Raw genomic sequence first — 17,563 nt, 5'->3', positions numbered from 1 at the left:
CTAGTACAGGGAAAAAAAAGTCCATTATTCACAGATCTGGCAGCCTGGAGATAAGGAAGAGGCTTCAATTTCTACACAAAAGGACACTTAGTATTAAAACCACCTGCAACATACTCAGTTCTAGAAAACAATGAGGGAGGGTTTGTTTGCCTTTTTCTTTTGGTGGGGGGGGAAGTGTTAACTTACTTTAGAAAGAGTGCCTAGGATAGAAAAAACAGCTGGAGGAGAAATACCATGTAGGCAGAATTGTGGTTCTGTAGGACAGCCAGGAAATTTCAGTGGAACTGCTCCCTTGCTTTAAATTAGGCAGCTGCTTACACACATAACAGAATTTTGCCAAAAAGTGCATTGTTTTTTTTGCCTTGATTTTCTGAGAAAATGAAGTTCATGTTGTTGTGCTGCCTCTTCTGCCTCCTATTCCTGCCATGAAGGCTTCAACGGATTGGTCAATTCCAACCCAGTTTGCTACAAAGCTTGAAATACCGGAGTTATCAGCTGCCTCCAGCCTTTTCAAGACCTGCAGAGTTTTGAAGAGAGGGGAAACTCCTCTACCCACCTAATCTCAGAGGAAAAAGAACAAACAGCTCAACTTTGATTTGTTTGGGATGGCCCACCTCATATTTGAGAGGCAACAGCCAGCATCTACTTAGCTCTTAACCAGCCAGAGGATGTGCTGCTCCCTGTCCTATGAGCAAGCTAAATAAAGGTAGGTGAAGATGGTGGAGAGTGCTGAGCGTGTGTTTGGGTGGCTTTTTTGGCATGCATCTGTGTGTGTGTGTGTGTGTGTGTGTGCGTGCATGCACATGTGCATGACAACAGTAGGAGGCTAAAGTCCATCCACCCAGCTCTTTTGCTTAATGTCCTAGAGTAAGTAGGTAGGAGCAATCCTCTGCCCTCCCCAAATGTTTTATTGCAGAGACTTACTGATTGTTCAGCTATCCAGAGAGATAAACTGTCCTATCTCCAGAGGCTGCGATGCACAGTAAGGGTGATCAGGTCCACCCAGATTTTGCCAGCAGTTGAACTGATTAAAGCCTTTCCCCAGCCATCTCTTTGGCCAGTCAGGCCTAGACCTCTGGTGACATCTTAAGTGTATTGAATTTAGATCTTGATGAGAATTTTGTATATTATTTATGAGAATGGATTGATTTTTCTTTTCTGTGAGTGAATAATATAGCATGTATCCCTCCCTTCCCCATCTGTACTTCTGGTAAAATAATTCATACATAAATACCGACGCATCACTGCCAGAAGCATTGTATAGTTTTAAAAGACTGCCTCATTTTGTAGTTCCTCTCTTTACCAGGGATTCACAGGGAATTTAGGGACAGGAAAAAACCTGAATACAAAGGAAATTCACAATTACCTTTCCTGCTTGCTGTTGGTGGTGCATTACAGTATAAAATTAAGTTCTCTAGCTACTTGCTTGCTGTCTTTCAGTCACAACTACATGTTATACAGATATTTATTTCATCTTGTTTCAAAGCACATTAAAACAGAGAAGAACTGAAGCATGGAGATGGGTAGTAATAGTATCTTTCTTCCTCTCACCATATATTATGCATATTTTCTCTTTCCTAGCTTACACCTGATAAATCAGAAAGACTTACACAACTTATGTTCATGTTTTTCTTTCACAGGATGAGATTTCTATTCTCACAAGACATTTTAAAAAAAACAGCATGTAGGGCAAGAAATATAGGTTTATGAAGTGAGATTATGGCAGAATATGGGTTCCTAAATTCAAAACTGTGATCATGAATGTGTGATTCTGCTGAACAATTGTTGGGCCTTGAAGATGCTCTAAACTCCAGAAGTGACTTTTGGCTTTACTTCTACAGATTTTAAATACTGTGCGTTGAGTTGAGCAGCTCTGCAGACAGCGTGATGGGTTTGGATCTGATTCTAAGGGTGGGATTATAACAGAGTTCTGAATTATGGCTAATGCCATCAGTGTAGCAGAGGTAGAATGTTTATAGTTAGGCACAAGTGGATTTATTTCCCTGGAGCATTTGGGCTCCTGTGATCCATTCTTTATCAATCATTTTCCAGAACGAGGCTGTCCCTATTAAAATAAGCCTTTACCTCTTATCCTACCTGATAATTTTTGCTTCATTATTTATCCCAAAGCTTATCTACTGCTTTCTCTTAATGAAGTTGTCTCTGCTTCTGCCCCTGTTTTCTCTCCCTGCTTTCTCCCACAACTACGAAGACATTAGTATTTCCATCCACTCCCTTAAGGAGAATTAATCAGGCTATACCTATAAGCAGTGAGGAGGAAGACAAGGAGACGGGCCTGGGACAAAGCAAGTTTTGCTCAGAAATTTCCTATTGGGAAATAAAAGGCTACAAAAGTTAGCTTAAATTGTGAGCCAATTACAAAATGTCACAGCAGTAGATATTTCTAAATGTCTTTTGTTAAAAAAAAAAAAATGTGCATGCTGAAATCAGAAGAGGTCCATCTTTTTATTTAATGAAATCAAGTTTTTATTTATTTAAACTAAATAGAAAGATTTAAGATTACTACTTCTGTTTCAAAACTCGAGAAGAAAAAGTTATATTTAAACAAGCGCCCTACCATTCACTGCATCAGGGAAATGCAGTAAATCCAAGAACCTGAAAGTGAAACCTACAGTCTCGTAAAAAGTTAACTGACTCCACTGAGCTGCAGCATCTCAAGAACTGATGAACAGAAACTGAGTCATTTACTAGAACACTGTCATACCTGTTTTCAACAGCCAAACATGTACAAAACAGCTGCAAAAGAACTCACATGGCTTCCCACCCCCAAAGCTGCTATAAGACAGTTCAGTGGCGACACAAAGGAACACCTTAAATCAATCAGCAGGTAAGCAAGAAAACAGCAGAAAAATAACTCTTCTCACAGTTTTGGGAAAAGCTTCTGTATAGAAGCAGCCTTGCTTCGTGCTGAGGGAGAAGGGGACAAAAGTTTGGAGGAACAAGTCTCCAACGCTGAGATCAGTTCAGCTGCACCAAAGTCAGAGTCTTGCAAGTACACATTGATATGGTTAACACCCAGACTGCACAAAAGGAGGTTTATCACTAGAGCTGCAGTGCCACCCCCCTTGGTGGTTATATCAAGGTTACAGTGGTATAGTACAAGCTTGGCAAGGAAATGAATAAGCCTAGTTTTCTGCTGGCGTAATCACATCCAGGCTACAGCACTGGCCCGTACTGAAATTACCCTGCTAAAAAACCCTGCAATTCTTTCTTGTCCAATGCTGCCTTCCTATCGAGTGTACTAATGCCAATCTCCCACAAGTCCTTAAAATAAAACAGCACTACAAATCACAACTGGGCTTGCTCTGTAGGAAGTTACTCTAACATCTAGGACTGGGCCAAATACTCACCAAAGAGAAGAGCTTCACCTCATTTATAATAAAAAAAGCACTAAGTGCAGTTTATGGGCACAACAGTAAAAGCCTGGCCTGTAATCATAGCACCTGCGTTACTCTGATACAGTTGTACTCAGCCCATGCTGCCACTCCTACATTTGAAGTTTTGCAAAATATTCGTATGACCTGCCAGACACCTCCTCAAGCACTTCCTCCAACTTATTTGCTGCTGCTGTGGCAGCACAGCCTGGGGGTGCTCTGTACCTCAGCGTGCTTCAAATGCACTGGGCCTGGATTCTGTGGGCAACACACAGATGGAGACACTGTCCGGACTTCAGAGGGAAAAGCCTAAATATAACTGCACAGGCCAGTCATGCCTGTTGTGTTAGTATAGAAATAAGCATTTAAGAAATGATAATTTTTTGCACTTGGAACTGAGCACGTGGACCTCATACCCTGCATCTGCCGAGCCAGACTCTTCCCTCTCTAGAGCATCCCTCATGCTCCAAACAATAAACTGAATCAAAACAAAAAGCAGAAGAGTATAGACTCTGCTGGCTCTGATGCTGGATAAAATGACTCAAAAATAAGGCATTCTGCTTTTCTCCTTCCCCCCACCCCTCCCTTTTCTCCCTTCTAGGCATTTAGAAGAAATCTGTTTTGTATGATCTGAGCCCTTGTTTTAAATGGGAGGGATACTGTCACGTCATTAAGGACTGCTTGCAAGTACAGTTTTGATCCCTAGCCAGTGCAAATCCCACAGATCTGCTCTGCACCTCTCACTCAATACTGCAGACTAAGAACAGAAGTAAATCCTGTCCCTTTGTATGCAGATATTTGTATGATAGACAAAAACAAAAGGAGGCTACAGCCCACAGTACTGGTGCACATACCAAGTCCTGACAAGGACTAAATCATAGCTCTGAAGGGCTTCCTTTAAACTGGATACTGATGCAGTAGTCACAAAATGAATGATAGGTTTCATTAGGGAGATAAGAAGGCAGCAGAAAGCAGCAGCAGTAGTAGTAAAGACTGTAGCTCAGAGAAAGCACGTGCCTGGCATGCAGGGCCTGGGGCATGCTGAGAGTTTTGAGTAAGATTTCGCAGAAGTTTAAGTGAATCTCAGCCAAGATGCTGTGGTCCTGTGCCCGTCCCTCCCTCCCCATCTCTCTCTTCTGCCAGCAGTAAAGTTTATGTGGCTCTATAACAAAAAGGTCTGGCAAACTAAGAAGAAAAATTATTTTGGATTTTTTTTTCTTCCAGTTAGAGTTCAGGCAGATTAGCTCCCTGATCACAGTCACAGGAACAATATTATAAATGCAAAAGAGAGGAGAGGCAGGGCTGTACAGTGGACACCTGGGAGAATGGGCTGCCAGGACCCACAGCAGACCAGCTGAAGCTGACATGGAATCATGCTGCTGTCATTTGATTCTTTGTTCACAGAATGGAGATATTGAACCTCTTTGCTAGTAAACAAGTTCACAAAGTCCTTTCCTCAGTTCTTTGCATCCTTCTAGAAAAAGTATAAAATAAACCAAATCTCAAACACTGACAACCCACTTGGGTCAAGAGGGGTAGCATTGCCTTAATGGACTGAACCACTGGAGCACTCTGCCTTCAGACTCTTCAAGATGAGTGCAGAAAAGCTTTTCATCTGAGCTGTATAGGCTAGCTCTCAATACCAAATGGACAGTGATGTGAGGAGAGAAGAATTTCTGCTATGGGAAGATGACATCTAGCCAGAGAATGTCAAAAGCTTGGAAGCCAGTTCTTAGGAAACAGGCTGCGAGACATGGAAGATGCCAAATCAAGCTTGTCAAATGCGTGCCAAGAGTAAGAAACAAAAACACCGTTGACAGAAAGTGGCCACGTCTTGATATCCCATGCCTGAGAGCAGAAAGCAGGTGATGGCTGTCCAGAAAGGTCCTAGATCATCAGCCAAAGCAAATGAAGGAGATTCTCACCTTATAAATGGTGAGACTGAGTGGAAACCTGCACAGCCACACCTAGAGAAGGCACACTTCAAGCCTCTGTCTGCCTTCCCTCCCAACAATGTGACCATGTCCTCAATATCAAACGATTTCAAGATTATGGAAATGCGTTCTCTAAGTGCACCTTTCGTCAAAACACAAAATGCTTTCTGAACAGGACAGGAACAAATGGTACAGGGAAGATGGCACAGTAATGCCTGTAAAACACCAGCAAGGCAGGGGGAGAAAATATCCTTCTCTGCAAGGTCATCAGGCACTGAATATCAGACTCTGGAAAGAGTCCGGATTGCTGCAAAATACTCTGCAGTAAATCCAAACACTGCATACTGCCTCCTTCAATTTGGTATTCTTCACCTTCCCTTTTGTTGTCTCCATGGGATTATCAGCTGGAAATGGACACACTTGATGGTTTCTGAGACCTCAGATTCCATTATTCTGCTACAACACAAATTATAAATGCTTTGCCAAATATCTTATGTTTTCACTGGCTGAAAGCCCATGCTTAATGGGCTGATAAAGAGCAAGTGCTGTCAGAGAATGGCATGTGATTGGTTACATGGGTCAGCTGAAACTGTGCCCTCAGGAGGTGCCTGCCTGAGCAAACAGCATAAATGAACATTCCCTGCATGAGAAGCTGAATGAATTCTACTCCTAGAATTTCATATGTTTAGCTATTCCCAGTGCTACTAAGGCTTCCCCTTCCACGCTGAAAGTTGAACATCCAATGCACATTACTCCCCCAAGAATGCTGTGACCTATCTTCAGTGACTAGAAGACAAAATATCAATCAATCTGAGTGAGTTTGGCTCAAAGAGGAGGCTGTGTTTGGCATAAATACCTGTTTCTCCCTTTTCTGGGCACACTGAACGTAGAGGAGGATGCTTCCAATGCTAATCTGCATATTCTAGCTGCTGTATCTAAATAAGACATCGTCCTTTTTCTCCTACTGTTCTGCTTCCTCTTGTTTGCCCTGAAGTCCACAGTTCCCTCGCTGTCCTCTCCCTTTCCTGCATTACTGTTCCACACCATCATCAATTCACACCCACAAACCTGCAAGCAAACAGAGAGAAATGAAAGTTTCAGTCTTCTCCTCCACTCCATCCTACCCCCTCCCACTTGATCACTCAGAGCACTGTTTCTTAGAGAAGGTTTGAGACCCAAAAAACAACATGGGTCACTGCTAGGTGCTGTACGAGTAGTGTCCCATCTAATCGGGCAGAACAGACCCAGGCTGGGGAAGGGACAAAAGACAAGCAGATCTATACCAATGTGATGATGCCCACATGCTCCAAGTACGTTTTGGTTTTAGGATTAAATCCTTTCTGGGAAACCATGTCAAAGTACATTGGCTAAAAAAAAGGGTTGGACTGAAAGAGCAGAAGACCAAACAGCTCAAATTCAGATGGTGATCAGCAAGAAAGCTTTAGAAAGCAACTCAAGGATGTCAGCAGTATCAAAGGGTTGTTTTCCAAAAAGCTTCAACAGCTGTTCTTCTGACTTCAGACTTTAGTTGGCTTCCTTTGCTTTGCTGTTTCACTTGTGCTGGTGGAAAGGGGAAGATACTGTATGAATGTTAGTATATCTGGCTCCTAGATTCCTCAGACCTTTGTCATCTAAGCTCTCTCAACAGCTAAAAATGCCCTTCTCTCAGCTTCTGGAGGCTACACTAATGACTTGTCTTTAACATGACTTATCAGCTGAGTGGATGCTCATTCAGTAATCTGATGGCAAGCATTTGTAGGAAAATTTCCAGAAAAAAACCAAATAATAATTTTCCTTGAAATCAAATAGTCTAGTTCCTAATAAAAAAAATCACTCATTTCTTAAACTTTCTTCTATTAAGTCTTTGCTTCTATTGCACAAAATTCAGGAAGTTAACACTGTGGAGACACGGTGGGGGGAAAACAAAGCAAAAAACCCCACACCCCGTCCTGTCACTCAGACTTGTCAGAGGCTTTGAGGAACTCTGCAAGGGAACAGCAGGGAACTACAGGAGAAGCAACGGCACAGGTATGCGGAATGCTCTGGAAATTAATAAACCCCAGGGCTGGCTTTCTAGACACAGTCAGTTCCTGGCTTTTGCTGTTACTGATTATGCCCCTTACACCTTTGCAGTTACTTATAATTAATTTTACTTGCCATCTCACTCATTCTTTTGGTAGTGCTGTCTTCTTAGAAATATATTCAGTGGTTTGTTCAGTTCTGCCAGGGGGGAGAAGGGGAACAGAAGCCACCACCACCTGGAGACTGAGTAATTAATATCTCTAAGGTATTTGTAAGATTACAGAACTGGGTATTACAGACACCTTTGTACGGCTTTCTATTAGATGGAACATTATCAGCTCAATTCTGTTTATGCTACTTAGGGCATGCTTCCATAACCTGTGTCGAGTGAACATTTTGGTATCACCACATCAGCATATAGTGTCATATAAAGGTGAAAGTAACTTCTGTGAAGGCTGCAAGGAAGGGGAAATGAGGCCATTTAGTAGCATCAGTCAAAGTTAGCATCAGCGTAACCCATCCAGGCTCAAAGCTAGCTAATATAAAAGGTCTCTATCTAGTTTGTTGGGAATTCAAACAGCACAATAAAAAAGATTAAATATATGTTTTAATACATTTTCACAGGTGGTTTAACAAAAAAGCAACTTCGAACTGAAATCACTTTGAAATGACATACCTATTTCAGTGGTGGGCATGCTACAGCACAGTCTGCAGACAGGCTTTTCAGCACCTGTTGACTCCTGTGTTTTGAGTTATCAGCTGCTGTAGCTGCATCAGCAGAAAGCTAGAGCATGAATGAGCAGAATAACAATTTGTAGGAGTTGAGCCAGCTCTGAGTTCAAACTCAGGTAAAACTTCAAATTGCTGTTTATCACTGACTTTGTTGAAATCCCTGAAGTGACAATGATAGTTTCACTTTTCATTCTCCTGGTTCAGCTGCTGTGCCCACCACCGAAGGAGGAGCTCAGTTTCTATTTCTCAGCAATAGCCTATTCACTGGTATGTTTCCTGCACTCTGACAAGAAATGTTTCCAAACTGAAGGATTCTTAAACATTTCCAGAAATATTCCCAGGTTCCTCAAGAAAAGCAAGGACATTGACCACCCACACCTATTCTTGTTTGCAATGGAGCAGCAGGTGCAAGGCCATTCCTTCACAGCAATTGTTCAGTGCAGTGGGTCAGTTTTAAATGTCTTTATACACATTCTGCACTTTGCTGAAACAGCCCCAAAAATATGTTTTGTGATGGGAACCAGCAAACTTCCATGACATAAGCACTGTGTCCAAAGGTCAATGGCAGGGAATGCATAAAACTGACTTCTCCCCGCTGGCTACTTCAAAATACAGAAATTCAGATATTTTTGTTCTGGACACAGTTCCATTTATTTAAGCTAAATTTGTGTCTGGTGTTTCATTTGTTCTCACTGATGGATCAAGCATGACAAAAATACTCCTACCAACAATTCCACATGAGCCACTTCCACTTCCCCCCGCCCCCCCCCCCCCCCCCCCCCCCCCCCCCCCCCCCCCCCCCCCCCCCCCCCCCCCCCCCCCCCCCCCCCCCATCTAGTATATTTTACGGTTTTGTACTTGCAAATCCATCTCATTTAATAAAAACTGGCTGCAACATACACAACTCAAAAAGAGTTGCATCAATATATACAAGGACATGGAAATTTGCAAGGTAAAGGCAGGAGCAAATGACTTCTTAAACCATTTTCTGCAAGGAAAAATATATTGAAACAACACACTCCTGAGTATAATTTAAATTCAAGCTTCTGCATGATTAGCTTGACATTAAAAGTCCATCTCTGGAACACAAATACTGAAACAGTCAGCCATAGGATAAACTTGCAGGCATGGTTTGTTTCACTGATGGACAAAAAAGGATGGTTAGATACTTTTTCCATTCAAAAAGTGGTTTGAGGTTTCTTAACTAATTTATTTTGGCAGGACAAGGAGTCTGTAGTGGGTATTACTGTCTTGATGCTTTGAAGAACACTTTTTCTTTTTTTTTTATATTCCCACAGAAAATCATTTGAAGGACAAAAAAAGCACTTTGCCTTTTTATGTAACAAATGGCTATGGCCTAAACCAATAAGAGAGCTTAAAATTAGTGCTTCTAATGTGACCACTGAGACATTTCAGACTTAATTACATCTGAAGCAGACTTAACCACCCATTTCTCTCCAGTTTCACACAAACAATAATTGCCCCTGTAGCCGCACTGCAATATTGTAGAATTAACCACATCCTAGAGGAGCTGGAAAAGAAAGAAGGGAAACCAAACAGACTCCAGAGTATCTGTCCAGGCAGAACAGGCTCATTGATTGGTCCAGCAGGTCTCCCTTCTACAGTAAGAATTAGAACCATTCCACTTAAGCCAGCGTTGTTCTGTACCAAACGCCTGAAGCAGGTAATGCTCTAGTTCCCCACTTGGGTTTCTACTTTAGCTCTTGTTGACTTACATGAAGTCAGAGATACAAAGAGAACGTTCCTGAGTCTGTATGTACTTATGTATGTACATGTACTTATGATCATCCTTATTAATCTACTTCTTAAAAAACCCCAGTATTTTTACTTTAAGAAGCTACGCAGATTTTACTGCAAGCTGTAATCTTGTGTAGCAAATGATACACTACCCCAAGGCAAAAAAAAGTGTTATTGAAGTTAATGCACTAATATAAACACAAATATCCTCTATTAATAAAAATGTTGAAATTAATGTCCCCACATAAATCTTACACCTGATCTTACATTAGAGGCCAGTGACCATACTGTGGAAGCTGAAATGTGGTTCTGCGGTTTCAGTACAGCTAGACCACTCCAAACATGCTCCTCTGTGACAGGCAACAAATCCTCAGTGAATGAAAGAGATAGCAAAATACTTTTTACATGCTTAGGTCCTGTGAATGAAAGAGACAGCAAAATACTTACACACTTAGGTCCTTTAATCAGTGGGGCTATACACAAGCATATCTGTTAGCCACAGAGCTAGGATACTCTGCAGATTCAAAGCCTAAGAGGTAGCAGTAAAGGCCAGGAGTTTCCTGGCATGCTAGATAGTACAACTCAGGGTGCCTCTGCCTTGCTGCAGTGCTGCTCAGCACTATGATACTCTTGCATAGGGAAATAATCCCCTCTCATTTTACAAACCATCTCCACTGCACACTGTTCAGAGTGTACAGCTCCCAACCACCTTCCCACTACTACATGTTCCAGACTGACTCTGGAAGTAGCACAGAGCAACAAGTTGCTTTGTTTGCTCCAAGACTGCAAAGTTCATTAAGGACCACGTACTTAATTTTATGCCTTGTACATACAGGTTTTGTTTTTCTATCTTGACTGAAGCAGGTGGAATTACAGATTCCGCCTTTATTCTGTTTCTTCACTGCCTGCTTTAATACAAAAAACAGGATTTCACATTGCACATTGAGCTGAGGATCCATCCTCCCAGGTCTGCTGGAATGGAAGAGGAAAGCTAACGAAACGAGGTGCAGCTGCTCCTTCTTGCCAGACAGGTTAGAGTTGCTAGAGATCCTCTTGGTTTACGATACAGAAGTGATTATTCAACCTACCACCTAAAAATAAAACAAAAATTTTACAGGAACATGTTAGTGTGCAGATAGATTTGGAATTGCTCCAAAATGAACCCTCCACACTGTGAGCCAAATGCACCTGAAAGGCTGGCTTTCTCTCACAGTCAAAGGAGTGTCTGAGTGAAGAGGTACAAGCTTACTTCTCTGGGTGGATTGACACCAGATACTGCTGCAGATCTAAATCCCAGTGCAAGCACACAAGTGTATCTTTACAAAGGCCCAGCTCAGAGCTTGTGGAAGTATGTCCCAGCTTTCTGGTTTCAGGGGGGTGGATTAGATTTTTCATTTTTCTTTCTTACGCTGAAACAAAACCAACCAACAAAACAAAAAATCACAACAGTAAACTAATAACTGACCTAGAACTCAAGCCTGAGCTGTATCTCAAACACTGACAAAGGCAGTGTATTTTGCGGTTTGTACTGCAATGTCTGAAAATTGCCCATTTGTGGAACTAACTATACTTTAATTCTCAGAGTTGAGAAATACTGTGAATTTCTTTCCTATTGTTTCCTTAATATAGAAGCAATTCAGAAACATGACAGCTTCATGTGTAAAACAGAATAACAAGAACTAACACTGACATGTCCCTACCCAGAACTAAATCTGTCTGTATGTCTGCCTGCCTTTTCCCATCGACATGGCTCTCTTCAGATGAAAAGTGTATCCTACTGAACTCTGAAAGACACCTTGTGCCTCTGGTCTGGCTGGACAGAAGAGCTAACTTCTTGCAAGATTTCCAGTAGAGTAATTTTGGCTAAGGAAGGCTTGCATGAAGGTTCCTTAATACACTTTGAACGAAATACTGTATCATTAAACCCCTGAAATATCCATTTCTCCATTTCCATTTTCTCCATCAAAAAGCTTGAAATCGTAGACTTTGTTTGCTTAGCATCCCTAAAATTTGTTGGTTTAGATACTTCATAGGTAACGAAACCATGAGTCATGTTTGAAACTTACCTTTAGGCACAGCACTGTTCCCTGCATGTAACACACTGCATGACATGAAATACATAGTCTGCACAGCAAAGAAGAGACATAAACATATGAAGACTTCTCAGCTACTGTTCCCATGATGCTCTGCAGAAGTGTAGTTGGACTGATAAGAGATCATCACTTTATGTCAATATTAATATTTTTCTGAACTCTTCAGATTACAGAGGAGATGGGAAACTGCTCTTCAATCAACTCTTGTTGGCAGCTGAGGCAATATTCCAGATGATCCTCATCCAGACTGGCTGAACAATCATTCTGGGTTTGTCCTATTACTTTTCTTAAAACATCTATTTACTCATCACGACATGCTATTCTAAGGAATAGCATTCATCAAAAAGTTTCCTCATACATATTAGAAAAAAATCTTGTCTAGAAGATGTATTTTAACATCAGATATTACATATAATCTCTCTTACCACACGAAATAAAAAGCAGTCATCAGTAAAGGCAGTTGCTTTGGGTTCAGTTCTTGAGTCATCCACAGACTTTATGTACAATTTTGAGCAATCAGCCTGTGATATGCTTTCCTCATCTTTAATTACGATGCCCCTACCTGACACTCAAGTCACACACCCTACCCTACATGCAAGTCATCACTGCAGACTGCAAACTCTTTGTAACAGGGTTTGACTCTTAATTCATGTCTGTATAGCACCTAGTACAACACAATTTCAGTTACAGTGTGATCGGGGACATCTGTGCAATACAGCAGTAGAGAATGAGAAATTCTTGAATCAGCTTCTAGTCATCCAGCTCAGTCAGTAAGGAATTAAGAAAGAATACATTAAGTGTTTCACATTAATAAGGTTAGTCATGGGACCACCCAGAAATTTCAGCTTCCTGAGTGAACGGTACATTATCAACCAGGGAGCTGAGGAAATCCTGCCAACAGATGGGTAACATTCTAACACCAGGCTATGGTGGCTTCTGCATGTTTTCTTGAAAATACTGAAAAAAACAACAGAGTAATTTCCCTCAGATACATTCACTTCATTCACTCAGGATAACGTTTAAATTACTGTTCTAAGGAATACATAATGAGTAAGTCTTGGTTAAGTCTCACTGCTAATACTGCCTTATAGGCCCTGGACTGCTGGCCACTTCTAGTTCTTAATTTTGGAATATCTAAAAAAGCTTTATAAGGAAATATCTATTTATTACTGTATACAGACTTTCTATTCCCATTCTAGTTGTTCTCAGCTGCTTACTGAGAAATCTTTTTCTAAAAGACAAGGCTCCACATGAAAAACTGTACAGAAACCAAGCTTTCCATGGTCTTTGACAGATACTCTGTGCATCAGCCTGATCAAGTGGAATTGCTCAGAGTTATTCTGATGAACAGTTACATATTATATTTGACCTTTTGTCGTGGTTTTAACCCACCAGCCCACTAAATACCACGCAGCCGCTTACTCAATCTCCCCTGCTCCCCACGGAGTGGGGGAAAGAATCAGAAAGGTAAAGGTAAGGAGACTCATGGGTTGAGATGAAAACAATTTAATAATTGAAATAAAATAGTAATAATAATAATAGAATATACAAACAAGTGATGCACAGTGCAACTGATCACCACCCGCTGACCAATGCCCAGCCCATCCCTGGCTAGTGATCCCGGAGGAGAGAAACCCCGAAACTGCAATCCCGGAAGAGAGTCAGTCCTTCCCCGTCCAACCCTCATCTATATACTGAGCACGACGTTGCATGATATGGAATATTCCATTGGCCAGTTTGGGTCCATTGCTCTGGCTGTGCTCCCTCCCAGCTTCTTGTGCACCTGCACACTAGCAAAGAATGGGAAGTTGAAGAGTCCTTGATTTCTTAGCAACAGCTAAACACATCAGTATATTATCAACATTCTTCTCATACCAAATCCCATACTGAATCCAAAACACAACGCTGTTCTAGCTACTAAGAAGAAAATCAGCTCTGTCCCAGCTGACACCAGGACACCTTTGCTATGGGTTCTTATGCTCATGGATGCCATATTTTCAGTAGTTACTGATCAAGCTCAAGCAGTTAATTTCCTCATGCTTACCAACACTTAACACTTTCCTCCTTTGCCCTATTAGAGGGAAGTTCATCACAGTCCCAACTCAGACAGCAAAAGGGAATGTCTGAGGGATACTCACCTACACCAACCCTTCCATATTATTTCAAAACACATTCCCTTTTTCAGCTAAGAAATCTGACTGCCACTGAAGCAAATGAAAAGTGTTCACATGTTCCTTTCTAGTGTCTCTGGTTTTGTAGTGTAATGTCTTAAACTGTGCCATTTTTGCAATTTTTTTTTTTTTTTCAAAATAATTGTGCAACTAATACCTGAGGCTTTTGCAGAGATGGCCTGTACATCATACTGATATGGCTGAATTCAAGGCAAACTTTTCACAGTATCTTGTTGTTCTTATCAATTTATTTTTCTTTCTTAAGTTTCATACTTCTTTTAGCCTATATACAAAAAGACTCTTAAAACAGTTTCAACAATTTAAGACTTGACTCACATTCTGTTTGACTTCTTAGAGGATAAATAATTTCCTTACTATCATTAGTATGAAGCAAGAAGAATGGAAAAGATTCTATAAATACTTTTCTTTTCTTCTTTTTTAAATTAAAAAGAAACCAGGCTTCTTTTCAAACATGAAAACTCTTACCATGAACTAATCAGACTGGACAATAGTGAACCATTGCAAAATTATGACCAAAACTTAGATTAAACAATCCTAGAAGCTAGGAAGGAGACTTCCTTTTCTTAACATTTGGAAGTTGTTCAGATAAGTCAGAGTTATCGTGCAAAAGAAAAAACAAAAGGTTTTTTGTGGTGACTTTCAAAGTTACAGGTACTCACCAGGTACTACATTACCTGGTGCAAGCAATAAGACTGGAATGATAATTTTAACAACATTCCTTTACAACAAGGAGTTAAAAAGATTAATGCTTCGCATCAAGTCAAAGTGCTTTACAAACAAGACCTAAGCTTCACAAGTGCATCACTAATTGTTTAAGTATATTTGAAAAGGGTGAACTAAGGAACAGACAGGCTGATGACCTGTCCAAAGTCCTATTAAGCTAAAGCAAAGGTGAAGCCTGCCGATGCCAGGATAACACACACACTGTGCACTGAATGTGAGCTAATCTAAATGCAGCTATAGAAAAGCTGGGTCTGATTTCCCATAACAGGTCTGATTTTCTTTTCAGATTCAAAGAAAAAACAGAGGAAGCTTAGCTCCAAGACTGTGGTTCAAAGAGATCCGTGGTTTTCAAGAATTTGACAAGTTTACTTCCCCCACAAAACATCTAATATGAAGATCTGTTCAGAAACTCACAAAGAAGCTTTCAAGACCTATTTTAACCAGAATTTAGCCAAGCCAAGCAAGACTATTTCCCTCCAAAGCATTTTGGCAGCTATGTAAGAATTACAAGTTATCTAGCAGACAGTGGTTGCAAACAACACTTTCGCAGGAAAGCCTTGAAGCTGATAAACTGTGATAAGCAAATTCAAGTGAACTGCACGATGGAGAAGCAGCAAAGCAAAGCTGCTCACATCTTGTTCCCAAGAACTTTGTAATTAAATTATACCCTTCTCACATCAGCAACAGAGTTTGCATAGGATAATATGCACGTGGTGCAGAAAGAGTATGACTTAAATGCAAGTGTGGCTGTGGACAGTTAAATTTGATATTCTTACAGATCACATACGTTTTTTATAGTATCAGTTAAGTAATTGATATCCTGAATAAAGGTCAAAATTACATATAAAATGCTATATACTAACGTTTCTTTTCTCTTGGACTCTTGTGTGAAATTAGCTATTATTTTCGTTCTTTGTATGACTTACAAGTCTTCTCTCCAAAAGCTTCAAAACTTAATACCTGAAAAACAAGACCTTATTACAGAAAAGTTAACCAACGTTTTCAAATTTCTTCTCAGAGAGAAGCCAAAATAGAAACAGTAAAGTCTGTGACCAGTCAAACAAAGCAAAGGGTCATTATTTTGAGCTTAAGGTATGACCTACTACAAAAATGCATGTTTACGCATACTGGGGAAAACGGCTCTGGTTTGAGAGATGCGGGCAGTCCTAAACATTCTAACAGTTGTAAGCACATAAGCAACGTTATATGTCTGTCTTGTTAAAAGATTCTAGAAACTACTGTATTCTTTTAAGACACTTGAGCATTTCTTTTCTTTTTAAGAGTAAGAAACTTTTTGAACTCCCATCCACTAGAAAGGTATGTAAAAATCTCCTGAGTTGGTTATACAGAAAATAAGACCCCAAAATGCTAACTTCAAACTTTGCATCAGACTCTTCCATTTTACCAAAATTTTATATCAAGTAGCCAAGATTTTAGGTATAAATTCTTGAAATCACTCTGAAACATTTAAATAGCTCTTAACATGTATCACTAGCAACAATGAATCACTGGGCACAGAGCACTTCAAGAACTATTTAGGCCTTAGGTAAAGTATCTTCACTCTGCCGCCTTTAGGGAGAGTGCAGAAAGGAGATGGCCAGAGCTACCAGGAGGCAGGAACATAATAACCACACAGAGTAAACTTCAGAAACTTGCTCCTTTCCATCCTTGTTTTTCAAGCAAGACATGCTCATTTCTCAGGTTACTGTCTCTCCCATCTAACAATTCCCATTTTGCTTGTTGGGACATTTTCGAGAAAATAGGAATAATGGATAGAAAAAGGCAAAGTTCATTCTACTATTTGCGATTTCTCATTTTCCGTACAGCCTCCACAAAAAGAGGTAGAAGTAAGCCATTTGTTGTGCCTTTAGCCAACTCTCCATCCTCAGGTGTTGTAATCCTTACCAACAGTTACTATTTCCAATGCCATTGGTTGAACTAGCTGGGGAGGGATGTGTCAGCTAACAAGCAGCAGGTAAATCTCACATTCAAAGACAACCCCTCTGTAACACACTGATTTCATTTAACTTTAAAATATCAGACAGAAATCACAAGATGTGCATAGGAAGTATTCCCAAATCGTAACATATCCCAAATTGTATTTATACAGATTAACAGATGTATCAAAGAGAGTAACAAATACTGGAAATAGAAGGTTAGGTGATTACTGGCCAGCTAGATTTTTTTATGGTGCTTTGCTTTCAGTTATTTTTATTTAATTTGTTCCAGCTGCACATGGATGTCAATAGATAAAAATAAATTAAATTAAAATCTACTTACTGCCTTACTTAAAAATCCTCCCCTGAATAGGGCATTAAAGTTTATTTTAAACTATGCATGATTGCTTTGATGCTTTGTAAACTCTCACAAGGACAAGACAGATCAAGCTGCAGACAGTTTCAGCAGTGATGAGATGAAGTGGGTCCTATTAGACCACTCAATCACAGGAGACCTGTACAGTAATCTAAAACTTTTCAAACTCAATTCAACCTGAGTAGAGAATGCTGCTGACCGAAATGTCTAGTTTCTTTCTAGGAGAAAAACTCCACTAGTTTTCTGAAATAATTCATATCACAAAGTACTTCAAGGCTCTCCTTGTTCTCTGTAAACACTGTTCTCTGTAAACACCTGGGCAGGTTAGAGAAGGCACTGCTTCTTTACCTGATCCGAAGCCTCCCCTTAGGGCTAGAAAGCCAGTATTCACCAAATCTGAA

At 40.4% G+C, this 17,563-nt stretch overlaps 1 long non-coding RNA gene across 1 annotated transcript; it reads left to right on the top strand.

Moving 5' to 3' along the window:
• Nucleotides 1-394: 394 nt before the first annotated feature.
• On the top strand, nt 395-15,619 carry LOC137676833 (uncharacterized). The gene is made up of 3 exons (XR_011050144.1): nt 395-706; nt 12,101-12,202; nt 15,136-15,619. It is a non-coding gene; the product is annotated as an uncharacterized lncRNA (long non-coding RNA).
• The last annotated feature ends 1,944 nt before the right edge of the window (nt 15,620-17,563 follow it).

This window comes from Nyctibius grandis, chromosome Z (assembly GCF_013368605.1).
Source record: "Nyctibius grandis isolate bNycGra1 chromosome Z, bNycGra1.pri, whole genome shotgun sequence".
NCBI classification, from domain to species: Eukaryota; Metazoa; Chordata; class Aves; order Nyctibiiformes; family Nyctibiidae; genus Nyctibius; species Nyctibius grandis.
Note: the sequence above shows the minus strand (reverse complement) of the source record. Positions and strands in the feature narration are given on the sequence as shown.